Genomic DNA, 27,158 nt, shown 5'->3' with positions numbered 1-27,158 from the left:
AAATGGCACAAAGCATTTCCCACAACCCTTACAGTACATCATGATGTGGGGAGATGAAATTAGCCTGCAGGAAAAGCAGTGGTGTGAGTCTCCCAGCCTCTCAGGACAAGACCCCAGTTACTGGTCCCATGGTTCTGATTGTTCTTGTGCACCAGTGACTTTCTCCCTCACGTTCTTTCCCACCTACGGAGCTTGGCGGTGAGCTCCTTGAGAGCTAGATTCGTGCTGATGCAGCTTTACCTCTCCAGGGAAAGTGGCACGACTGGATGAGTGCTTTACGTTCAAAGTCATACAGTTTGGAAATGAGAAAAAGTACTAGGTAAGCCAAATTAGCTTGAAAATTAGTTCAAGCATCTCCAATGTCTAGACTGAGTTCCCTTTATTTGGGTTAGAGAGACTTTTTTCAGGAACAACCAAATCTACTACTAAAGCTAATGGACCCTTTTGGCCATTATACATAGAAACACTGCAGCCAAGAATGTGAATTCAAAAACTCAGAAGTAAATTCTTGGCTTAATTAGTGTTCCCTCTTATTCAATTTGATTTTAAACTCCTCAAGGGCAGGGACAAATCCTACTTCCTCTCTGACTCCCCCAGAACAAAGCCAGAAGCAAAGCAGATACTCACCAAATGCTTGTTTAATTCAATCGCCTTTTTAAGGTAGATTGAGATGAAATCCCCTGTCTGTGATGGACAGACTTTGGAAAATTCTATAAATAGATATTTAGAAACAAAATTGGATACTTTTCCAGTCTGTTGCACTTTCAGAAACATTTTTTGTAAGTCTGTGCCTTTTAGGAAAATATGAGGGACTGGGGAAAAGAGAAACCACTCCATTTGTGAAAAGATAAGAATAAAGTCTGATAAAGACAAAAGGCATTTGGGGGTCAGTAGTTAAAACAAACTCAGACTGCCCAGCCTGTTTGAAGTTGACAAGAAACAGAGAATGACCCATTGGTCCATTACGGAGCACAAAACAGCTTAATCAGCATTTCATCAATGAGAGGACACCATGGGGTAGCCCAGCCAGGCCAACTGGCACTGTGCAAAAAGCCCTGGGTATTTTTTACCTAAAGGGCTTTTCTACCTGTGCACATCTGTGTGTTTGTGTGTGAGAGTTTAAGGATATGGAATGGTAGGGGGTATCACTAATTTGGGGTCCATGCTTTCTCATTGCTTCCAGTAGTGGAATTCCTGTGAAGATTCTTTAAAAATTGTTTCATTCTATTTTGTCATTAATTCAAGTTTTCTCCTTCATGATAGTTTGTAGCACCTTACAGAGCCCTACGCACCTACTGGGAGCTTAATAAAGAAATGTTTGTTGAATTGGGTGGGAGAAAGGGGTAGACACCGCTAACATAATATTAAACAAATGCCATTTCCACTGAAGATGTACCTTGGGAAGGGCTCTTCTAGCTGAAAATGGTTCCTTTCCAGAGATGGATGCCTGTGAACCCACTTCTCTGAGCACAACAAGGGCTACATTAAAAACTGTTCCAACCCCAAGCCCTTCTGTCCTATTGAACCTGTACTAGAAGGGCCAAATAGACTCTGACTGATGCTGGGCTCCTCCCAGGACTTTTCCAAGAAGCCAGGATCTTACTTTGCCAACTGCTGTGGCCGCAGCGGCTTCAGCACTGAACCTGGGTCTGCTGCACCACGGGTGTCTCTTTATGCATCACGCTGCACCCTGCACCTGGGGGATTTCACTGGCTTAGAAGAAACAACATAGGAAAAAAAGCCCAGAGCTTACAAGCACACCTTTCCTTCCCCCTTTTAGCTCATTTCCACATCAAAGAATTGAGTTCCTCTATTTTCAATAGAGCTGAGGCCATTTTAGAATTACAATGCATACCACTCTGTACCAATTGTCTTCTGTCACTGTCCAAACCGTGTCACCCTCTTTTTTCTCCCTCCTTTCTTTTTAAATATGTAGGTTCCACTGAGGACTCTAAATAAACATCTTGGCAATGGAAGGCAGTGGAAATTAAAGTGGATCTTTGGCACGTCATATTCTGTTGAAGAAACACAGTAAACTGGGAGCTGTTTAGCGTGTGACCCAAGTGGGGGCTTTGATCATTAATAATCCCGAAAGGGAAGAATGCAGATACGTACGGTCTGTGTTCCTATGCATCACTAGGTAATTGCTCAAATTCTCGGTCTTAACAAAAAGTTTGTCATCCATCCAATTTGTCTTCCAAGAAGGAACAAAATTAGCTCTTTACCTTTCCCCCATGCCATCTCAAAGAACAAAGCCCCAAAGCTAAGGGATTATGTTTCAGGTCTCTGTATATCCCTCCTGCCTCTGCGTCCTGACTGGGGCCTATCGGAAGAATGTGAATGATGAGACTACATTTCCTATTGACCCAGCAGTTTATAAACAAAGCTCTTCTTTCTAGGAAAGGCGACAACGACATTGAAATTGCTGAAAATTATCAGCCTCGACTCATCTGAATTTCATCGCAGTGCTGCTCATTCAGGAAATGGGAACCCAGAGAAGTTTCCCTTTTTGTAAATTGCCTCCAGATGTGGCATACAAAGAATCTTTATTAAAATATCACACAGTAGCCAATGCTCTTCAATTTTTTCTTCTGTGACTTTGGTCAGCAGATGAATAACAAACCACTGATCATAGCAAAAAACACTCTAGGTGGCATCTGGGAACACCTTCAAAATTGCAAAGGCCCTCACCTGCCCCCATTGCCTCCAGCCACCTGCCCCACCTTAACCTTGTCTTTTTTCCATAGTGCTTAACGCTATATAATTTACTTTTTATTATGTTCACTATTTATTGCCTGTCTCTCTTGCTAGAATGCATGCTCCACAAAAGTAGGGATCTTTGCTTTGTTCACTGATACATCCCAAGGGCCTAGAACTGTGCCTACTCAAATAAATATTTGTTGAGTGAATGAATTAACGAGTCAGCTTGTCAATCAGTTTGTCAGTTCTTATGAGATCAGCATCTCTAGGCCTCACCTCGAAAGTGACACTACCACCGCATGTCCCATTCCATATAGGGCACAAAGGTATCACAAAGGTAATACCAATCTTAATTCTAGATACACTGTCTCACCCCCTTTACCCTGCGTCTCTTCCCAGAGTATCTATTTTTGTCAGTAACAACACAATCTCCTAACCCTATCATTAAAATTCTTATTCTGTTACTCTCACCTCTTCATCATCCCTCAGATCCCAAAGTCATCAAATACCTGAAGATGATTCCTTTCAAATCTCTCTCCAATTTGTCCCTTCCTCTCTATTCTCATTGCCCCTGTCTACACAATTATCACCTCAAATAGATTCCTAATTGATCCCTTAGCCTCTAGTCTCGCCCCCCTACAGATTCTTTTGCACATCATAAGCGTCGTTTTGATCACGTGAGCCTTCTTTCAAAGCCAGCTGTGATGCGACCCACCTAGCAAACCTGACCTTCCTGAGCAGTCAAATGGTCAGGAGTGAAGTCTTGAAAAACTAGAAAGTGTTGCATAGGCAAATGAGTTATGGTGTCTAGGGGGAGGAAAGGAGCAGGGGAGATCATAGCTGCCAGGCTAAGGAACTTGAACTCCATCCTGGAGACTGACTGGAGACAGAATTCATGGTCTAATGGCAAGATATTTCTGACTGTTAATTCAACAATTATCTACTACATCTCTGGCAGTGTTCAAGGTGCCAGGGATACCACAGGGAATAGTTTTTCTTGGGATTCTGGGACAGGTAGGGAGAAAGCACCAAAGGCCAGTAACAAGCCACCCACAGCCTCTGTCCTTGCACTCACCTGGCCCCTTCTCCCGGCCCCAGGCAATCTCTCAGATTTAAAATCAGCACAGTTAGCCAAGCTGGGCATCTATACTGACTCGTGCTCAAAGCTGCTGCTGCTGACGACTTGGGCCACAGGCTAGTTAGGAAAAAGAGAGGAAATGTTTCCTGCAAGTCATGAGTCAACAAGCTTTCCAGGTAAACAGCCAGATAGGAAATATTTTAGGCTGTGGACCTTATGCTGACTGTCACAATGACTCAACTCTGTAGTTGCAACACAAAAGCAGCCACAACAACACCTGGACAAGTGAGCATGGCTGTGTTCCAATAAAACTTTATTTACAAAAGCAGATAGTGGGCAGATTTGGCCCACAGGCCAGAGTTCATTCACTGACCTCTGTTCTAAGATATTAAGATATTATAAATCAATGTTCAGTTTTAATGAGGAGAGGAAGCATAGAGGAATATAAAGACAGTGAGTTTTGGAGCTCAGAAAGCTGGAATAGAATTCTAACTTGACAACAAAATTTGGGGCATTAGGACAATAAACTACAGTTTCCTAATGCATAAAATGAGAAACAGCATAGCATGGTGGCCTGTCGAGTCAGTCTTCCTGGGTTCAAATCCCAGCTCTAACACTTTTTACTTTTGTGATCTTGGGCAAGTTTCTTAATCTCTCTGAGCTTCAGTCTCTTCAGCTGTTTTCACGGGATAGAAAATATAAGCCTCCTCATTGAGAGGATTAAATGAGATCATGCATATTAAGTGCCTGGAACAGAGTAAGCACATGATAACTGTTAGCGATCATCATTATTATTATTACTGTTATATTACTGTGACTTTCCAAGGAGTGGCTATTGAGACATTAAACATACAAGTATTTGTTTTCTTCTTTCAGAGATTAAAAACAGAGAGGCGTTGTTCTGTGCTTACATTTTTCACACAACTGCAGGAAGCTGAAGTCACCTTGTAAACCAGCCCCTGCTTTTTCAGATGATTGCCTTTAAGTGGATTTCAAATTCTGAAGATTATCATGCATAATGTATTATGCTTATGTCAGGATTAAATTTTTTCCATTGGTTTTTCTCTTGCCTCCACCAAGGGTTTTGTTGGACAGGACTTTTTCCCCAGAGGAGGCTGCTTTTGCTTTTTCCAAATTGTGAGCACAAAGAATTTCTTTCAGACTTAGTGTCTTTAAATCAACTAATGTGGGTTTTGTCTCCAATTACAACCAAGTTAAAATTCTCCAGTACACACTAGGCTTCCCTTCCCAAGCTAGATATAAGAGTGTTCCAATCCATCCAACACCATCAGGAGAGAACAGGACTGGATCATGGGTGTCTCCTCCCAGAGCAATTGGTGCCTGTCCTCCTGGCAGTTGGTGCCAAAACTGAGGGAAGAAAGTAGATTCATGAGCTTTAGGGAATCTTTATTCCAGGGAGCTGTGACCAGAGCGTAATAATAATGTATGTATAGCCTTTCAAGCCACAAAAAATCATAGATATTATCTTTCACACTGTATAGCGCACATGAAAAATAATACTGCTCCAAAGTACATTAAAGCAAAGATGGTCTTACTGGAGTGAGAGTCTACAGGGCCACCTTTGTTGTCTGCTGTCCTTTATTAAAATGCATCACATAAAGATACCTCGAGCCAGGGACAAAGACTGTCCCCTTCTGGCCATTTCACCACTAGTAGGCACGGCAACCTTCTCAAGGTCGGCTCTGAGAGTGGCAGGCCGCATTTCAGGTTGTCTCAGAGCATCCCAGGCACTGTCACCCCTGCTCTTTGTTAGAGGTAATCAGCCGCAGGAGCAAAGGCGGTAAACAGTAATTAATATGCAAATTTGCAAGGAACTTACCTCTCGGTGCTGAAGCTTCTTTGTTTGTTTGCACAGTCGTGGACAAACTGGGGTTTGTCTTCGCCATAATTAGCAGGATAAATATAAAATTATGACATTAATTGTTAGCTGGCTTTTTAAAAATAGTAGTATACCCCTGCTGTGCCTGAGATGCTGCCGCTCAGTGGGGGGTTCCTTCAAAAATGAATTTTAAAATGCTGAAATACCCATTTTAATTAAAAGGCAAACACTGAAATGAGTTTGTCACTTCAAAAATCATAGTTACCGGGCAACAGATCATCAATGCATATATTAACAGTTAGTATTTGTACATCAGTTGACCTTATCGCAAAGAAAAAAAAATACTCTTATAAGAATAATGAAGAGTAATATTTATTAAGTGCTCTGCATCAGGCACTGTGCTAAGCACTTTTCTTGCATTATTTCAGTGAATCCTCACTGCACACAGACTGGGTGGTGCTATTAATATCCAGGTATGTGGAAGCCAGCACTTTATGATCGGTTTTTCTGGGTCTGCTCTCTGCTTGTGGTGTCCTCAAGATTCTATCTGCAGCTCTCCTTTCCTTTCTTTTCTGGTTTTCTCATCCTACATCAGCCGACTGTCACTTCTGCTACCAGGTAAAGCCCACAGTCCTTAGCCTGATATTGAAGGCTCCCCACAATCTGGCCAGCTACTTCCAACTTCTATTTCTCATTTTATTCTTTCATTGTCCAGCCCAGCTCCTGTTATTTATTGCAAATTGGCAGAGTCCCTGTATTTGTTCGTGGGGGTGAGATGGGATGGGAAAGAGGGGAAAGTGAAATCTTTAAAAGCAACAATTCTCAGGGAGGTTCTGGTGAGAATTCAAAGGGAGCAATGATCAAGTTCTAAACTAAAACTTTTGATCTCCCTGATTGTAGAAAAGTGGGAACAGGAGACCAGTGCCTCTCTCTTCTGGTAACATGGCCCAGTGCCTTAAATACAGCATGTGGCGTGATGCCACAAAGCGCTTGGTAATGGCTTTCTTCCAACTTGATGCACATATCCTTGAAGTTCTTTCCCTTCCTTTTAAGTCTCAGCTCTAGTTTGCCTTGCTTGGAAAGCCTTCCTCACTTCTCCCAAACAGATGAGGAATCCTTCTGCTCCCACTGCAGCCTTCCTTTGACAATTACAACACGACATCACATCACAGTGTAATTATGTGTTTGCCTGGCTGTCTCCCTGCTAAACTGTGGGCACCTTGAGGTTAGAAAAGGGACCTTTCCCCTTTATGTCTCCCATGCCTCCTAGAACAGTGTTGGCACCTAATTGGCACTTTTTGCTCTTTGCAAGCAGCCAGTGTTAGACCTGCTAACAAAGTCAGAAAGCGCCTTCAAGAGGAAATTAACAATTCAAAGCAGAGGCCAGTGAAAAGGAATCCGGAGGAGTAGCTGGGGAAACACTACCTCCAGACTGGCTTGGGCAAGTGGTCTTCAAACCTCCAGCTCATTACTGAGGGCTGGGATGGGAGTGGTTCCAAAAGAAAAGCTTAGCAAAATGACTTTATAAACTACTCCATCCCAGGGCTTTCTGAAACAAAACACCCCAGGCACTGCCCTTTGAATCTGGCAACTTTGGGCAGGTTTTTTGGATACAGTAGGGGTAATATTTATATTACTCTTTTAGGAGATGATGAAGTAACGGTGCCTCTAGAAGGCAGTCTCCTCGATACTGCCGAAGTAGCTGTTAGAAGTCTGTACAACTTAACCTCAGCAGATGTTCAAAGGTTCACACACAATGGGCCTGAGGGCTGTGAGCCCTCTTTCCGGCATTGTCTGTGGCTCCAGTAGTGCAGAGCCAGAGATGGTTAAGGCAGGAGGCAAAAGAAGGAATTGTGAGAGGAAGAAAAGCATCCCCAGGTGTTCAATATGCCTTCAACCTCCTCCTCTTCCCCTCGTGAGACCCTCTCCCATCAGACACAGAAGAGCACAACAGCATCGGTTATTCTCAAAGTATAGGGAGTGCCCCCAAAACACACACTGTGGAGGTGCAGACTGAAAAATCCTGAGTTACTCTGCTGGGACTAACACTACAATGCCTCTAACCTCCCGGGACTGACCTAGACACTCCTAATCTCCCATTTTCCCTACTTCCACATGAGTTCTTTCTTTTTTTTCAGTTCCTGTTTTTTATTGAAATGTAGTTGATTTACAGTGTTAGTTTCAGGGGTACAGCAAATAGATTCAGTTATGCATATACATGCATAAATCTATGTTTTCAGATCCTTCTCCATTACAGTTCATTACAAAAAATTGAATAAAGTTCCCTGTGCTATATAGTAGGACCTTGTTGTTTATCTATTTTATATATAGCAGTGTGTATCTGTTAATCCCAAGCTCCTACTCCACTCTACTCCAGCTCTTTCTAAAGCCTTTGTGCAGGATGCTGGGTTTGAAGGGAGAGGCTTTTTGGAAGCAGGTATCTGTTTATCTGCTCCTGCCATCCTGTGATGGCAATCTGAATTTCCCGCCCTCCCCATCTTTTTTTATTCAGAACAGGGGCACTTTTATTATTTTATTTTTTGGTACTCCACACAGAAATTCATTTTTAAAAAGAATGAGGCTTCTGCTGCTTACAAGAAAAAAAGAAAAGAAAGAAAAGAAAACCGTGGCTCTAACCTCACTCACGAATCAGGCAGTTAAGTGTAGTGCTTGAGAGCAGGGATTCAGGGCCAAATAGCCAGGGCTGGATCCTAGACTGGTTATTTACTTGCTGCATGACCTTGAGCAAGTCTCAATTTTCATTCTCTGGTCCTTAGTTTCTTTACCTGCAAAATGTGATTAATGATCGTAACTACTTCAAAGAGTCACTGTGAGGATTAAATGACTTAATGTATGTACAGCACTGAAGACAGTCCTGGGACACAGTAAGTGCTGTGAGTTTACTGGTCCTGTCACTGGAATGTGGCCTCCACAAGGATGAGGATTTTTTGCTGTTTTGTTCACTTCTGTATCCCAAGCACCTAAACCAGTCGCTAGCACCTAGAAAGTACTAGATTAACAATCATCAAACAGACTGAATGAATACATTTTGCTGCCATCATTCCTCGCAGCTTTGAATGCCACCAAGTAATATCGCTTGTAACTGTCCCCTTGACATCACTCCTAACAATCGGCCCATGGTTCCCTGGTCCCCTGCAGCCCATTAAAGGTGGTGCGCGGCCCGGGAGAAGCAGTCCTGCAATGAGAAGGATGAGTCACGTTCTGGGACCAGCTCTGTCCCTTTGGGATCTGTGGCCTCTGTTTCTCTGAACTATAAAATGTGAGGGTTGGAACCAGAAGATCCGTGTATGTGCCTCAGCCAGGAGACCCTCCGTGAAAGACAACCGACCACAGACTAGAAGTGAAACTGGGTGGCTTCTTTGGTCAAACTAGCTAGGCTCACAGAGTCACGTCCCCCAGGAAATAAGTCTTCACACATAAAAATGAGCCATCAAATATTATTCTCAACATCTGTAATCCTTCTCTCAAATTGCAGTCTGCTTCTCCTTTACAACCAAATGTACATTTTATGACAGTTTACACTCAAAGTCCATGAAGAAAAGGGGTACTGACCTGAACATTTAAGCACTCCTCTGAAAACCTTGGAAATCCATGGACTCTGTGTGGCCACAGGATGGGATGCTCATTGCTGCTGCCCCTCACCTGGGGGAGAAGCAGGTCTGTGGGATAACATGCTCAAGATTCATTACTGCCAGTGCAGTGAAATCACATGTATTAGCACTCAGATTAGATTATTTACACAGTGACAGTTACTCCAAGAGGGGAGGTGGCGTTGAAATGGGCCTGTGCGGTTGACACACAAGAAAATGAAAAGCCCACGCCACATGTGGCACCCAGGAGAAGCCTCTCGCTGGGCATCCATGGAGACACTGAGGCAAGGAGCAAAGTACTGCTGGTGGTGGGGCAGGCATTAGTAAACACAGGGAGAGCGGACTCCTTGTCCGACTATCTCCTGTTAGGCCCAGCAAAGAATCCAGTCTCCATTCCTCCCTTGTCACAGACTAAATTTGACCTATAAGATTAAGGTAATAATTTATTCCAACAAATCACTTTCAAAACTTACACAGCTCTGCTCGGAAAGACATGGAATTTTCCTTCCTTAGACTAGGATGTTGGTTTCCCCTCTAAGTTACGGTGGCTATGCCTAGCGGGCCTTCAATGTATCGTATACCCACTCGGCTCTTTATATCACAAAACCACCTTCCTACTTGACGTCATCCCCATGGAAGTGGGTGTATTGGTGGTCCAAGGTGGTTTATTCTCTGAACTCAGTGAGACTTGCTTTGGCATTTAAGCCTGGTCTAAACAGTGCTGACCTAAGTTTCTTCCACATCTGGAGATTATCGGTCCTTTTCTTTTTTTTTAAAAAACAGATTCCAGTTATGTGCCCTGGTTTAAGAGGAAACCATCCTAGTGCTACTTGTTGGCTTTCCAGCCTGTCTCTGAACCTCTTTACGTCTGCTCTGAATTCTGTCTGCATCTTCTGGACATTCATTCGTTCACTCAGTAAATGATCATTGAGCCCCTGTTGGGGGTCATACATTACACGTGCATTATGCACAGAACTGAAAAGTATGGCCTCTGATGTCTTCCTGGTGGCCTCTGTCTGCTGCTGCTTCTTCCCTCACCTCAGTCTACCCTGACACAGTAGTCCAACCTTTACTTTACCTCCTCATTATTTTTATTATGTTAACAATACATACTCACTGCAAAACACATAGAAAAATACAGATAAGGAAAAAGAAAAAAAGATAAATGAAATCTGAAATCATTTGATCATTACTTTTCCTCTCCAGGTAAGCAGGTATAATAACACCAGACACAACATAAAAGGGGCAAATGCATTTTTGTTTGTTTAACTTTATATTTGAAAATAATTATAAACTCACAGAAAGTTGCAAAAATAGTACCCTTCACCCAGTTTCCCCCAATCATTATCTTACACAGCTACAGAGTAATGAAACAGAAATAAACAATTTACCAAATAATTCAAAATATCAGTAACTGTAATGTGATATTAAAACCAGGAAAGTGCACTTGTGTGTGTGTGCGTGTATGTACTTCTATGTAATGTTATCGTGTATGTAGATTCATATACTCACTACACAACATACTAAACACACAACTGTTTATCACCATCAAGGAACTCCTTCTTGCTACTTTACAGTGCGCTCACCCTGCGTTTAACCCCTGGCTACCATCAATATATTCTACGTATCTATAATTTTGTCCTTTCGAGAATACTGCAGAAACAGAATCAAGCAGTATGTGACCTTTTGGAATTAGGTTTTTATACTCAGCATAACGCTCTGGAGATCCATCCAAGTCGTTGCAATGATCAGTAGTTCACTCCTTTCTGTTTTGAGTACTATTCCATGTTAAGTTTGAACCACAGCTTACTTAACCACTGAAGGACACTGCAGCTTTTCTGATTTTTAGCTATTAGAAATAAAGCTTCTAGAGACATCCATGGACATGTTTTTGTTTGACCATAAGTTTTTATTTCTCTGGGATAAATGCCCAAGTGCCATTGCTGGCTATATGGTAAATGCATTTTTAATGTGATAAAGAAACTGCCAAACTATTTTCCAGGACGGCTACCTCAGAAATCCAGTTTCTCCACGTTCCCACCAGCATTTGGTATTGTCACTATTTTGACTTTAGCTGTTCTAAGTACAAAGAACTTTTAACAGCAACAGTATCTCAGAAAGCATGGAGATAAACACAAAGTAACTTAACTTCATAACTACTTTATAAAAATACTAATAATTTTCACTTCTAATATGCAAGTTTTATTTGATGATGTCCACCTCAGACTCTACCTCATTAAATATTACTTTGGCTTTTTTTACATAAAAAATAATAAAAGAGCTCAGCCTGGCATGAATAATTAATTCATCAGGTGTCACATTTTCAGAACACTAATTGAAGATATTCTGGAAAGCGTCCAGAGCTTTTGGGTAGATCCTAGAATAGTGGTGAGCAGCACTTGTGTTCTTCGTCAGTGCGATTTCTCTAGGTCTCATTTCATTGAGACTGTCCTGGTTTATGCTTATTGTCCAGTATCTCATGTGGTTTATCCTTTTTTTCTGGATTTTTTTCATTTTTAAACAAAGCATAATTAGTGATTATTGCATTAAAATAAGCCGGGGTAGATTTAAGAGAACTTCGTCAGAGCCAGAGAGATGCTGGGGTCAGTGAGAAACATGAGATACAGGGACATTCCTGTAACATATGTGAGAGAGTCTAGAGATTAAGTTGTCTCATGGTGGTTTGGCCATTTACTGTAAATCTACAACTATTTATTTTATTGATAATGTGTTTATACGGCAATAAATCCTTTTGACAGCAACGAATTCAATAGAAATAAAGTAGTATATTTAGTGGGAAATTAAGTACTAAACGTCCAAGTAAGATGATGATGAACATGTTTCTTGGACAAACCGGTTTGTTTGTCGACATTTCTCATTCTCCATGGGGGTCACAGTGACATCACTGACCCCATGAGAGCCAGAAGATTAAATCTACTAAGGAAGCATCAGTAGCAATGGTTAAGCGTTATTTTAAGAAGAATGTGCTGGAAGAAAAGTTACCTAGCAGAATTCGCTCTGAGATGAACAAGTGTCCAAATTTAGATGACGAATTATATAGTCACTTTGTTCATAAGAAGAGGGCATTTTCATACTGACGTTTAGTCCCAAAAGTAGACATTCACACATATGAAGATTAAAAACTCAGATGGTTTGATGGGTCAGTTGGTTTGGAATTAGGTTATCCTAGTCTGGGTAATGGTCTGACCACAATACATGAACCACATCAATGGACAAAATGTCTCCAAGGATGTCTGCCAAGTACAGGAGAAGCCCTCCTCCCTTTTGGAGAAAGAAGGAAATTCAGTAACAAGAGTGGCTCTGACAGTCCCAAGAGGATAGCTATGTTTTTCACTGTACACAGAGAATAAGGGTAAAATGATGGTCTCCAGTTCTATAAAAAGTTGAAGGAAGGGATCTTCAACAGTCCTTAAGTCCCACATTGCCCAGGAAAAAAAGAAGAGGGACACGGCCCAGCCTTCTTCCACGATATCCCTCTGGCTAACCTTGCTTCACATGATAATCTGACTGCAACAGTCCAAACTGTTGGGTTCAAGTGGAGCCACTGAAAAACTGATACCAGGCTGCATCCCACAGAGATAGTCTTGGCACATTCTAGGGCTAATCTGTAATGGCACACAAATCTTTCCAGATTTAGAGAGCAGCAAGCATAGTGGGAAGAATGTAAATGTTGAAGCTAGATACCATGTCACCAGCTATGTTCCCTTGAGCATCAGAACTCCTTATCTGTAAAATGAGAATGAAGATAGTAATACCTTGCACAAAAGGGAATAATTCGCAGCAGAGAAAATAATTTGCTATTTAAAATACAACTATTCCCACTTCTACCCCTAGGGAAGGAGACAGTTTCTCTCAGGAGGAGGTCAAGTGTTTGCCCAGTAACATGCTTTGATGAGCACTCACATGCAAACCCTGGGCATGGGCCATGGTTTAGAAAGATACCAGGGAAAAAAGAGGAAATTACAGATATACTAAACTTCACTAGATATAGACAGACATTGGAGGAAACTATTTAACCTGGAGTTCTCTGCTATGAGCTGCTGTTGATCCCCAGGCCCCACATTCTTCTGCTATTACCCCAGGCACTTTAGTAAATGGGTAGCCCTTGCCTTGTAAGGAGTGGTATTTTGGAAAATTCTAGGAGAGGGCTACCTTTGTGGGCACACAACCTGTGCAGTTGCACCTCTAGGCTTAGAAAGGCCACATGCTTGGTTTAATGTTCTCCTGTTACCATCTTGAAATTCTTAGTTATTTTTAACCAAGGAGCTCTTTATTTCCCTCTTGCACTGGGCCCTATAAATTATGTAGTTAGTCCTGTTCCAGGAACAGGACCTGTGTTCTCTCCTGGGGTCCGTGGGTCTGTGAGACAGATAACAGAAAAGCTATGGCCCAGCCTTACTGTGAATGTAATGACTGAGGCCACTTGCCCTTTGAGGCTACTAGGCAACAGGAAGAACTCACTTTCTTCCAAACACAGGAGAGGCTGAATACTTCTTGTGGACCTCTGGTCCCTGTTGATCTTATCCTGAAACATCTTTGCTTTTCCATTTGTGGTTGAAGAAAATTTCTACTAATAGACTCAGCTTTCTTTCCCAATCAGGGAAAACCCTTAAGCTCTCAAAAACAGGGATCTTTGACTTTAGTATACGAGGTAATGATATAAATAGATGATGTAGGATATTTTCTTGAGTATTAATCTGAATGCATGAGAAAGTGGCTAGTGAGTCATTAGCCATGTTTATGTTCTTATCCAGAAAGAGGATGTGGTAGGAAGAATTTCAGATGACCCCCAGTGACCTACACTCTTGAATGTCAGTGGGACCTGTAACTGGCTTCTAACCAGCAGGATATGGCAAAGGCAATGGGACATCACTCCCATGATTACGTTATATGGCAAAAATGAAGAGATTTTTCAGATGTGATTAAACTCTATAATCAGTTGACTTTAAATTAATCAAAAGGAGATTATCCTGGGTGGGCCTGACCAAACCAGGTGAGATCTTTAAACAAGAGTCTAGAGATGCTGGCTTTGAAGAAGCAAGCTGCCATGAATTTTACAGCTGCAAGAAAATACATCCTGCCAACAATTACATGAATTTGGAGGAGGACTCCAAGCCTCAGATGAGACCCTAGCCCCTGATGATACCTTTATTTAAACTTTGTGAGACTCTGAGCAGAGAAGTCAGCAAAGCAGTGCCTCTGAGATCCTAAATGTATGCCATTTTAAGGCACTAAGTTTCTGGTAATTTGCTACACAGCAGTAGAAAACTTAACAGAGAGGGGCAGAAAATTAGAGGTGAGGGCCAAATGGGGAATTGAACCAACCAAGGAAGTCATGAGCTAGATGCTAGTTAATGCTAACTGGAAATGTTCAGCTGCTAAGAGCCCCAGCATGGGACTGCCTACTTGACCGGGAAACAGAAGTGAGAAAGGCAGCAGTAGATTGCTTTTCAGATCTGAAATTAAAGCCCCCACTCACTTGATTATCATCTGAAGCACATCCATAACCATAGCAGCTTTGCTGTTTAAGTCAGACTTCTTTTTGCAGAGCTAAGGAAAAACAGAAACATAATCTCAGGGTTATTGATTATCCTCCAGAAAGTGTTTGTGTGAATTGATTAGTCGGTGACTCTGGCTCCTTGGCTGTGTCTTTGAAAAAGAGTGTTTAGACCCTCCCATCCAACTCACCAATCAGCCAGAAAATCTAAAGATATTTTTTCAAAGAGTTAAAGAAAGCAGTGCGTGAGTTCTGGAATCACTGAGAAGTATTATCTGAGGACTGGTTTTCTGTCATCCTGATACTCAATTTAGAAATGAAAGAGAATGGGGAGAGGATTGAGCTCCACTGATGTGTGGAAGTCTTGAAAAAACCTTTAGTCATGTTTAGCACTGGAGCATCCAGGTTAAAGGAAATATATGAATATATATGAAAGAATTTACTTAAAGCAGACTGCTTTCTTTATGCCTTCGTTTTTAAAAAGCTGTGAATCAATTTTGTCATCAATTGACTCTCACTTTAAATGCATCAGGGAGCGCAGTATTTGAAGGAACTCTACAGAAAATCAAATTCAGCTTTTAGTGGTGTATATAATTAGGCAACCTAAGGCTTCTATTCTATTGATACAGATTTTTGTATATTGAGACTTTTCATAGTGAAGAACTTATTTTTTAAAAATTGCACTCAATTTGTTTTTGTGAAGCATGGCGCCCATAGAAACTGCAAGCTAAAGAATGCCGCTGTCCATCTGGTTCTACAAGAATGAAGTCACTCGCCACTACAGTCCAGTCACTGACCTTTAACACACCCTGAGAGGAGTTCAGGGTGGAGATTAAGAATGACGCACTCTGTGCTTTGGGAAAAACTGGCAGAACAGGCCTTCGGATAGGTATTTTCAGGAGAAAATTTTATGAACTCAATTCCTTGCATCTTCTCATAACTAGAAAAGCACTAAAATCATTAACGGAGACATCTGCTCCTTGTGACTACCGGCAACCTTCCACCAAAATGTGTGCTTGATTGCATTTACCCCCCTCACCAAAATCATATATGTACTGACCTCACCCCCTCTCTCTTTGGAGCAGTTCCTCAGAGCTCTCCAAGAAGCAGTTTCCTGGACTAATGTCTTCAGTGAGCCCCAAATAAAACTGAACTCCCAGCTCTCATTTTAGGTTGAGGTGTTCTTCTTTTTGTTTTTTCAGTTGACAAAATCTTGGATGATGTGGGGTGGTCCCAGATGGGCCTTGTTGAAAGACAGCAGAATGAACGCAGTTGGATCTGGAACACTGGAAAGAGAAGACTGATGGGCCATTTAAAAGTGATGTCCATCAGGAAGGCCACAGACCCCAGAAACTTCTAGATGAGATATGGACGGACCTCCAAGCCAGATGTTAAGGGAAGAAGGCCCAAGGTCTTAGGAGACAGAGTCTTATATTTTGCTGACTCCATGGATTCAAGTCCTGAAACCTAGGCATACTAGCTGTGTCACCAGCAGAAACACTTAGCCACTCCATGCCAGCTCTCACCTACAAAATGGGAATAATAAAATCCCAATTTCATAGGCTACTGTGAGGACTAAATGCAGTAACACAATGAAGTACCTGGTGCCTAGTCAGCCTTCAGTCATTGTTTCTATTTGGCTTTTATTCTGTTTCTATTTGGTACAACAGAGTTACAGAGGCTCCAATTATTTAAAAGACTGACTAAACCCAAGAGGCAAAAAAAAAAAAAAAAAAAAAAAAAGCGCACTTTTTTTTTTTTTTAAAGAAATTAACACACCATAGGAAAAAGTGCTAGTTTCTTTAGCAGGAAAATGCCTCGGGCATTTACAGTTCAATGACTATGTACTATTTCTAGTCATTATCTCATTTAGAATTATAATGAAGAATGTTGGGAATAATTAACCCCATGCCATAGTCCCAGGAGCCTGTCATCGCAGGTAGGAAGGATTAGGGACCAGCTCTGTCAGTCCTGGCATGTGGAGCGCAGTTCCCCCTGTGATACAATGTCATTCTGCCTCTCTTTTCTGGCAGGCTCAGTAAATTCCCCACCCCCTGCACAGTGGTGAGGAGGACAGCTGCATTTGTCTCTTGCTTGATAACACTTTTCCAGTCATAGAATAGCAGCGGCTCCTGAAACACCCAGCCCTCTTAAAAGCTTAGGAACAACCACAGCCATGATGAGCGAGCATCCCTTCAGAGCCCGATGTGGTAAATCCTCTCTCCGCTGAGCTGCCAGCCTGGAAGCCCGCTCCCTCCTTTGTTAGAAATTCTGGTCACAAAAACCTCCAATAAAATGCTGCAGGCGCATCCATAAAGGATATAATGAAATCAAATGAGTCTTGTTCCTTGCATTTACATGCAAAGTATATCAAAGGAACATCCAGTTTGTCCCAGAGACCAACACAATGGATTCTTTTGTGTGGGAGGAGAGAAGATATATGAAGCTGAATTAGGAAGCAATTCCAATTAAAAGGGCTGTGTTTAAGGCTCCAAAGACAATGCAGCCTTTGCTAGACAGTTAGCTATTAGAAGTGTCTGGCTGCTGAGGTGGTTTTATGGTAATTGGATGAGAACTGGGTGGAAAGGAACGCAGCAATACCACCAGAGGGTCCCAGGCACCGGGTTGCACAGCCTCCCTTCCAGCTTCCTCCTGTGTGACCTCAGGGACGAGAGTACCTGCTCAATAGGGTTGTTCTGAGGATTAAATGAAATAAAGCGTATAAACCACTTCAGGCAGTGCCAGGCGCATGCTAAGCATGCTACAAATGTTTGCTATTATCGTTGTGACTTCCTCTGACTCAGGCCCTACGGGAGAGCTGGCAGAGGTCAGAATCACCCAGATGATAAGTGAATGGGACCCTGGAATGGCCTGCCCTTGAAGGCCACCTGCTCTGTGGTGAGAGGAAAGTTGTCTCCTGGCACAAAGACCTCTTAAATTCAGTACAACTTTCTTCCCTGGAAAAATAGAGTCCCTTTTGCAAATATTGAATAGCTTGGCCATGTGCCCTTTCATGTATATATAAAACTGAATCACTATGCTGTGCACCAGAAATTAACACAACATTGTAAATCAATTATACTCCAATAAAACATTTTTTAATTAAAAAAAAATAGAACTATCTTGCCTGTTTCCTGCACTTCTCGTATTTTGTAGTTTTAGAATCAGAGAGTCAGGAGACGGCAGCCTGGAAATAGATTATTACCTGTGGCAGGTTGTCTGCAATTTTTCTCCAGATCCTTCATTTGTCTTAAAATGGGAGCCACTTTCCGGAGAGACAGCACGCAGGTGCCTCGTGCAGCTCAGATCTGAGGCTGAAACATTACAACCTATTTGTCCACCCGTGGGGAGGATCACACTTCTAAGGGAATCGGGGGATTTAGCCTTGGGCTGATTCCCTCTGGGTGGTTCACCAAAGTGTCTCTGAAATTTCCTGTGGCACAGAGGTCCCAGACGTTCTTAGATTTGTAAATTTAAATGCCATTCTCCATTGACCTTATTTAAAGGGTAGTAATTTTCAATTGGAAACACGAGTGGGGTGGGAGAGTTTGCAGCATAAATGGAACAAGGGTGAAATCCAAAACTGAAAGAAACCATGTAAGGTTCTGACGGACGTGAGGTATGTGAGGACCCTCACGCGCACCGGAAACGAGAGAACAGCACGATCCCGCCTACAGCGAGTCACTCTGCACAGCACAGCTGCAGCTGTCACTCTGCACGGCGCAGGATGCGTACCTGGATGCTCATTTCCAACCTGAGTTTTATTATTGTGAAGATGTAAATGGGCTTAAATCGCAGCGCCTCTTAGATGAGAAAGCCCTGAGGAATAACACATGAAGCCATCACTCTGGCAGTGACATTTTAAAACCAGTCATGAGGAAGAAAGAGAAATTGGAAAGGGGAGGCTATGGAAGGGGCTTTCTTCCCATTTGTAATACTGAAATTTCTTTAAGAAAAAGGACCTAGAGTAAGTATGGCAAAATGTCGGTATTTGTTAAATCTATGGGGTGAGGCTCGGATGATTATGCCGCTCTCTACACTTGGCTGTGTGTTTTAAAGTATTTTGAAACATTTTAAAATAATCGTGTACCATTTGAAGCAAAAGCAGCAGCGTTTTTTGGCAGCTACAAAGAGAGACATCTTGGCTCAGAACAGCACCAGGAAAAGCAAATAAAGTGAGAGGAGTAACGCAAAGCTTCCTTCGATGCGAGTCTCAGAATGGCTCTGGAAGGTGCAGCTCATGTGAAGCAATATCCACTCCCTTTTATGAGGCCAAACTATTTTACGTTAAAAGAGCAAAAGCTCGGGGCTGGTGGCCTGGTCCAGGGGCACCGCCCCGAACTCACCAGCCAGGGCCCAACACAGAGCACTCTACTGGTTCCCTGACTTCAGCGAGGTATAAGATATAAATTTAAATAATCTAACAAATAGGCAATAACAACAAGACAATAATAGTTTGGATACTAGTCAGTTTAGATAAACAGTGATGAAATGGGAAGTAGCTTTGAAAACTCTCTTTTCTGAAAAATAGCCTGGCATAACCAAGAAAAGGGACCACTGCCACACAAATTCAGTATGGAATTGTTTTGTTTCTTCATGAAGGGAAAAAGAAAATCAAAACAAAGAGGGAAAACCCCAATAGGCCCCAAAAGTGTGAATGATTTCAACGTTCAACCTAATCACCAAAGTGCCTCCCAGAGCTGGTTTACTTTGCAAACGTCAAGAGGCTGACAGCTTTCCATGGTCAAGTGGGAGACCAGGTTGTTAGCACATTCCCTGCACAGGAGAAGTCTGTGCAAGGAAAATGAATTCTGAAAAGCCATAAAGTACGACTGTGCAGACCACAAGTTGTAGAAGACCTTTAGTTCATTTATCCGTGATAAAAATTTCAGGGTCAGTGGCAAGATATAGAATAACACCATGAATTATCTTTATTCATGAAGAAGTCCTTTGACTGGGATTTCTTTGACACAATAAAAGAGACTGTCTCAAAGCAGGCTTTCCTTCTTCCCAAACTGACCATATAATAAGAAACACTTAAGTGAAACTTCCTCCGAAGCAAGCCTGCACGCGTAAGTTCTTAGTGTCTTTTCCACAGTCAAGTCCAGAAAGCAGATTGCAAATTGGTGAAAAAGAAAATTGTTGCTGTTTCAACCCACAATGATATTTTAACCTAGTTTTCAACATATTGTGACTCTGAGAAGACAAGTTGCTGGGAGCCAAACCTCATGTACATGTTTTCAGACAGACTATGTAGACTAAATGTGACTTATCCTTCCAAAATTACCAAAGAGACCCATAGCTATTTTTTTTCTGATGATAAATAATTTAAACGATTACATTAAAACAAACAAGGAGGTTGCGTTTGTTAGGACATTTTGGATTGCAAGTAATAGATATCAATTTAAGTGAGTGAACACTCACCAGGAGAGCATTTTATAAGGACACAAGAAGACCCCAAGGGTGAGACTACATGAGACTTTGGGGAGGGTTTCTCTCTGAGAAAGGGCTTCATCTTCTCGGAAGAAGGGCTTTCTTTGCTACTCAGCCCTCATGATGAACAGGAAATGGGCATCAACAGCTGGCAAGCTCTTAAGTTTTAAAGTATCCGTCACTCCAATTGCTGGCTTGTGCTCTCATTCTCTCCTCCTCACACACATGCTATCATCTTGGGTCCCCTCACTTAACTCCAAATGTGTAGTTTAGGGATGCTCGCCAGTCCAGCTTGAACTATGTGTCTATGGCCAGCAGGGCAGCGTCACACAGCTGCTGAGAGTGAAGCCAGCTGTCTCCAGAGAAGAGGATGTGGTGAACAACAGCTGTATGTCGCTACTTACATGTTTCAGAGCAGAATGCCTTCATGCAAAAATATTTATTGAACACCTCCTCTGTGCTTGATACTGTCCTAGGATCTGGGGAGAACAGTGAAGCTCCTCCTCTCAGGAAGCTTACATTCCACTAACAGGGTTAAAACAATACGTACTCAATTAATACCTAACGTGTCAGAGGGTTTTGAGTGCAGTGAACAGTGGTAAGGGCGTGATGATAAATGTTTAACAACCAGCTTTCTGGAAGGCACTCGACGATTTCCATAGTTTAAATACTTCCACTATGGTCAATTTCACTCTCCCAGTGTGGTATCGCTGACCATGGAGTTGGGAAGAGATGTGCTGCCATGCACTGTTGCAAAGTAGCTCCACCATAAACACATCCAAAGGGACAAAAACAGCCTCGAGAGCACAGATGAGAGGAAAACATAGTAAGAGAACTAGGAAGGTATGAGTTTTGAGGATTTATTCCTCTTGCTCTTAATATAATTCATTTCATTGTAAGTTGAATTATTTTTTTAATGATGGTTTTGTTAAATTTTCAGAAATTCTGTGAGCGAGTTATTAAACAATCTGCTCTCACGAGCCAGGATGAGCCAGATCCAGGACACCACGGGTGGGAAATGCAAAAAAATAAAGCAGGCTGAGGGCTGGTGTTCTAGTTATCCACTGCTGTGTAATGGATCACCTCAAGACTTCATGGTTTGGAAAAAGAACTGTTCTATTATATCTCACAATTTTGTGGGCCAGACACTCCCACAGGGCTCAGGTGGACAGCCCTTCTAATCAGTGATATCCACTGGCAGATAGACTTGGAGGGGCCAAGATGGCCTTGTCATGCGTCTGGCACCTCAGTGGGGATGACCAGAAGGCTGGACTCAGCTGGAACGGTTGACTCTGTACCTACACGTCACCACTTCAGCATGGGGGTCTCAAGTAATCAAACCCAGGACTCCCAGAGAAACTGTTCTAAGAGACAGGAAGTGGAAACTGCCAGTCTCATAAGGCCTGGGCCTGAGAACTGTCCCGGCACCACATCTGCCACATTCTGTTGCTCAAAGCAACCACAGGACCTGCCTATGTGTAAGTGGACAGAGGCCCTGTCTCTCCACAGGAGGAGTATGGAAGAGTATGTGGCCACCTTTAATCCATTGCAGACATAGAAGGCCAGTGGTGAAGGAACTGTGTTATTTTAAATATGGTGGTTGGGGAAGACTTTTCTACTAAAGTGATTTTTCACCCTGAAAATCGTGCCATATGAACAGGTAAAATGTGCACACAGTTTTGAGTCCAGCTTTTGGCAGCCAACTAAACCCTCAGACCCTACTCTGCCATAAGGACATCTTGATGGAAACATTTGAAAATCACCAATTAGAGTGATGTCTTCACTCCCCAGTGAAGGACATGGAAACCCAAAGAACCCAGGCACCCGCTCCCGGGCCCCAAGAGAGGCCATGCTAGTCGTAGCAGAATGTGACTGGGGCCCAGCTCGTCCACCCAGATCTCCTATTTAAAGGTTCAGTGATCTTTTTCTACAACTCCACGTTTTTTCTTATTTTTATAAAACTCTAAAATCAGTGTTATCACATGACTTAGCATTTGACACTTTCCTATTGTAAACTACACCGAGACCGACTTTGACACTTGTCCAGGGCCACTGCACAAGGTATCTGGCCAGGCTGGGGAGGGGGTTGAATAGGAGCCTGCACTTGGCTGCCGGGCTGTGTGCTCTGGGGCACAGCTGCATTGTCCCAGAGGAATGTGCATCTTTTTCCAGTGCCTGCAAAGGAGAGGCAAGTGGTAGCCCCGTACACCTCTGACAAAGCACACAATGTGTAATGCAGTGCTGGGCATGCAGAGAAGTCTCCTGGGGCGGGGGAGGAGGGATGGGAGTAGAGAGAATGTGATATGCTGATTAACAGCACTCAGATTCCTCTAAAAGTGTCTTTAATGGACATGCTTTGATTTTCTATTGCTATGTAACAAAGCACCCCAAACCTTGTGGCCTAAAACAGCCATTTTATTGGGCTCACAGATGCTGTGAGTCAGGGATTTGGATGGGGTAGCATAGGGATGAACTGTCTCTGTTTCGTGATATCTGGGACCTCAGCTACAAAACCCATTCGGGAGCTGGAATTCTCTGGAGGCTTCATTACTCACATGTTCATTACTTCGGCTGAAATGACAAAGGCCCGCCTCCACCAGGACTGTCAGCAGGAGCACACGCCTGTGGCCTTTCCATGGGACTTGGGTTTCCCACAGCATGGCAGGCGGCTGTGAGAGAGAGCACCTTGGGAGGGATGCCTGGAAAGCAAGCCTTCTGAGAAAGCCAGGGGGGAGCTGCACAGCTTCCTGGCCCAACCTCGGAAGTCACCCTGGAGGCATAACTCCACCGCACATTACTGGTGGCAAGCAGGTCACTGTGGCCAGCTTACATTCAAAGCGGGGAAATGAGACTCCGCCTCGTGATGGTAGCATTGCAGACAAGCAAGAAGGATGGGAGCTGTTGTTGGCGCCACCTTTAGAAGATGCAACGTGCCACAGGGCACATGTCTTCAGCAACCCAGAACCATGAAAGAGATGGAGCCGTACTGGAGGGATTAAGACTCCCGAACTCCCCACATGATGCTCACGAAGGGCCAGGGTGCAGATGTAGGCTGCTTTCTGAGGCCAGCACCAGAGTCTCCGAGAGCCCCTCTCTTTTAAATCAGTAGTCAGGAAGTGAGCTCAGCACAGGCGATGTGGGCAGCTGCACAAATGCCCTCGCCGCTTTTCGCCCTTGGGCTTGGTGGTTATGCCACCAGGAAATTCTACCGATGAGCCTGACAACCTGACGGTTTGCCTCTTTTTCAATTTGTGGGCCACCAGCTAACTGTCAAAGTTGCCAGGGCTCAGACCAGAGCCAGATGTTCTTAACAGATGTGCAGGGAAGGCAGTTTCCTTATTACATCTTTTTAAGTTGTCTGATGCTGTAAGATGCCTTTTTTAGTCTAATGCTGGGTTGGACACCCCTGGCAAAGCAATTGTAGCCATTTCCTCTATTTTAGTACACATGAAACAACCAGCCATGATTCCAAACCTTTTTTTCTTTTAAACTAACTGGGTGGCCTTCTGCAGCTGGGTTATGGAAACCAAGGGAAGTTTCAAATGGAAGATATATATATATATATGATTTTTTTTTAAGTTCTGAAATGTATTCCTCTCATCCCATCTATTGCCACTATCTGTCTCCATTAATAAAGACATAATTATTTGGCATAAGTAGGAATGCAAGAAGAAGTCACCAGACATAGCTGCAAGCACATCATAGTGACCTCTTTCTACCTCTACCCCATCCACTCTACCTGGACTTCATCCCTGGCAGATCTGGGGGAAAGTGTAGTAAAGCTACCATTTAGCTACAGAGTATCACCAAATAATAAATACCAAGTGCACCCTTCCCCATCCTTTTCTCGGACCTGGCTTTTCTCCACTTGTGTTGTCTGTAAAATGAGCTGTCACCATATCAGACCTCATCAGATCAGAAGCAGGAGGGAGCTGCACACCCTCGAAAGAAATGCCCCTGTGAACCTAGGATCCCTTTCCTCTAGCAAGAGTTATTTAAGTGCATATGAGCAAACTGCTTTTATTCTTCGACTTAAACATAAAAGTTCAGTTTAAAGTCTACATTTATCTACACTGCACACCAACATCCGGTGCAATGAGAAAGTGCTATTTTGGTCCCATTTCTGGCTCACCCACCCCGCACCCCACCCCGCCAACGCATTCAAGGTTACAAAGTGCTGAGGCTGAAACCAGGTATGTGGAGAAGAAATACTTCAGAGAGGAGGCGAGAGTGACGACCAAATATCTGTAAGGAATGAGAATGTGCTCTTCTGCGTAGGGCTTTGCTGCGCCCTGGCCTGTAGCGAGCACCGTGCTGTAAGGGTTCTAGGTGAGAAGGCTGACGGAAAACCACACGTGCCTCTCAGAGCGCCACACCCGCTACTAGGCCTGTGGCGCTGAAAGTGAGCACCGGCCTTACGAGCTGGTAAGAAATAAAACACGAAAGTAACTACACTTCATGACTGACACAAAGGCTGCAATTCCATGGTAACAGGTGACCCCAGAGTGTGGAAGCATTCCTTCCACCTCTCAACCTGAAAAGACGCAGAAGGCAGCAAGCCAAGGCTCTGGGTTCTTCTGACCTGGCAACGTCCCCCAGGGATGGCGAATCACCGAACTTCACATCCACTTAAATCCATTAGAAATGCATGTGATTGCTGATTTTATGTGTCAGTCTGGCTGGGTCATGGTACTCAAACACCAGTCTAGAGGTCGCTGTGAAGGTATTTTTTAGATATGTTTAACATTTTAATCACTCAACTCAGTAAAGCAAATTATTCTCCATAATGTGAGTGGGTCTCATCCAATTCATTGAAGGCCTTAAGAGAAAAGGCTGAGGTCCCCCAAGAAAGGATTCTGCCTCCAGACGCCTTTGGACTCAAGCTGCACTGTTAACTCTTCCCTGGGTCTCCAGCCTGCTGGCCTTCCTGCAGATTTCAGACTTGTCAGATTCTACAATCTCATGGGCCACTTCCTTAAAATGAATCCTATTGGTCCTGTTCCTCTGGAGAACCCTGACTCTACTCCGCATCCATACACTTTGTACTGCTTACTACCTGATTTGCTCATGTAGCAGGGGCTGCAAGCTGCTTGTCCAATATCCTTTTTTCCCCTCTTCTTTCTTGGTATCAGAATCCTAATCTTATTTAGGATGGTAATGTTCTAGTCAAAAGACTGCACTTCCCAGTCTGCCTTCTAGCTAAGGATGACCATGTGACTCAGCTCTGTCCAATGACAGGTAAGTGAGCATTGCTGATTAGGATTTATAGGAAAGCTTCTTAAAAGGAAGAAAGATTGTTGGCATGTACGCTCTATGCAGCACTTGTGGTCTGGTGTAGCTTGCTCTATAAAATGGATACTACTATTATTCCCATTTTATAGAATATAAAACTAAGGTACAAAGAAGCTAAGTAACTTGCCAAGGTTGCACAATCAGCAAGTGACTGAGCTGAGATTTGAACTCAGATCTGTTCGATTCCAGAATCTGCACCCTTAACCACAGTGCCTCCCAACAGTAAAGCTAAGAATAATGGATGGAAGTTACAGGATGCAGAGTTCAGTTCAACATAAGGAAGACTCTTCCAGTGGTGGGGGCTATTCAATAACAGCATGCCCTGCATTATGAGGCAGTGAATATCCTGTCACGGGAAGTAGGTAAGCAGAGACTGGATAACCACTTACCAGGGATGCTGATACATGGTTTACTTACAGTCTATTTCAGTTCACCCCAGTCTATGCACATGTTTCGACAATTAAGTACTCTACACTTGGAATTTTAAAAAGAAAGGAAAGGGCACATTTAATATTAATACTGGTACTATTCTAGTTCTTAATTTGGGTAGTGGGACTGAGGGTACCCATTTTATCATCGTGTTTCATCACTTAGATATATGTTCCATGTATCATTTAGTATATATTGAGTATTATGCAATGACTTTTTATTAGAGAAATGTTAAGAAGGCAAATTTGCTTGGGTTTTATACACAAAGGGAGGAGTAGGCTGTGCTGATTCACTCATCCCACCTCTGGGCCAAGGTTGAAGACCTTGATCTGGGCGCTCCTCCTTCTGGGAGGGTGTGATGACAGTATATCACTAAGGGCTCCCGGACCATGACTAACTGAGCTGGCCACCTGTCACTCACCTGTTACCAGGCAGTTTGGAGCGGTAGAACTGGGTCTCAGGGCATCATCTGAAGAGTATAAACATAATGGTAACAGAGGCAGCTTGGGACTGAGTTCACATTTTTTTAGTGTCCTCATCTTCTCTCTCCCCTTCTTGTGGCTCCTTCTTCTAACTTTTCACTCATTCCTCTTCTCTGAGACTTCACATTTAAAGCAGGAGGCTTAAACAAGAAAACCTAAATAAGCAATTCTCCAATGAAGACATACAAATGGCCAATAGGCACATGAAAAAATGATCAATATCACTAACTATCAGAGAAATGAAAATCAGAACTACAATGAGGTATCACTTCACACCAGTCAGAATAGCCATTACTCAAAAGTCCACAAATGATAAATGCTGGAGAAGGTGTAGAGAAAAGGGAACCCTCCTACACTGCTGGTGGGAATGTAGTTTGGTGCAGTCATTATGGAAAACAGTATGGAAATTCCTAAAACAACTAAAAATAGACTTACCATATGATCCAGCCATCCGACTCCTGGGCATATATCTAGAGGGGATTCTAAATCAAAAAGATACATGTACCTCAATGTTCATAGAAGCACTATTTACAATAGGCAAGACATGGAAACAACCTAATTGTCCAACAGATGACTGGATAAAGAAGTTGTAGTATATTTATACAATGAAATACTACTCAGCTATAAAAAAGAATAAAACAGCACCATTTGCAGCAACATGGATGGACCTGGCAATCATCATTCGTGAAGTAAGCCAGAAAGAGAGAGAAAAATACCGAATGATATCACTCATACGTAGAATCAAAAAAAAAAAAAAAAAAAAAAGACACAAGTG

General features: G+C 42.9%; 1 long non-coding RNA gene across 1 annotated transcript; it reads right to left on the bottom strand.

The window, feature by feature from the left end:
- Window positions 1–14,729: 14,729 nt before the first annotated feature.
- LOC116664289 lies at window positions 14,730–26,844 on the bottom strand. The gene is made up of 3 exons (XR_004320726.1): window positions 26,819–26,844; window positions 26,323–26,523; window positions 14,730–14,800 (listed from the first exon to the last, which is right to left on the bottom strand). It is a non-coding gene; the product is annotated as an uncharacterized LOC116664289 (long non-coding RNA).
- Between the last annotated feature and the right edge of the window lie 314 nt (window positions 26,845–27,158).

This window comes from Camelus ferus, chromosome 6 (genome assembly GCF_009834535.1).
Source record: "Camelus ferus isolate YT-003-E chromosome 6, BCGSAC_Cfer_1.0, whole genome shotgun sequence".
Classification (NCBI taxonomy): Eukaryota; Metazoa; Chordata; class Mammalia; order Artiodactyla; family Camelidae; genus Camelus; species Camelus ferus.
The sequence above is the reverse complement of the archived record's forward strand: the minus strand, read 5'-3'. Positions and strand labels throughout refer to the sequence as shown.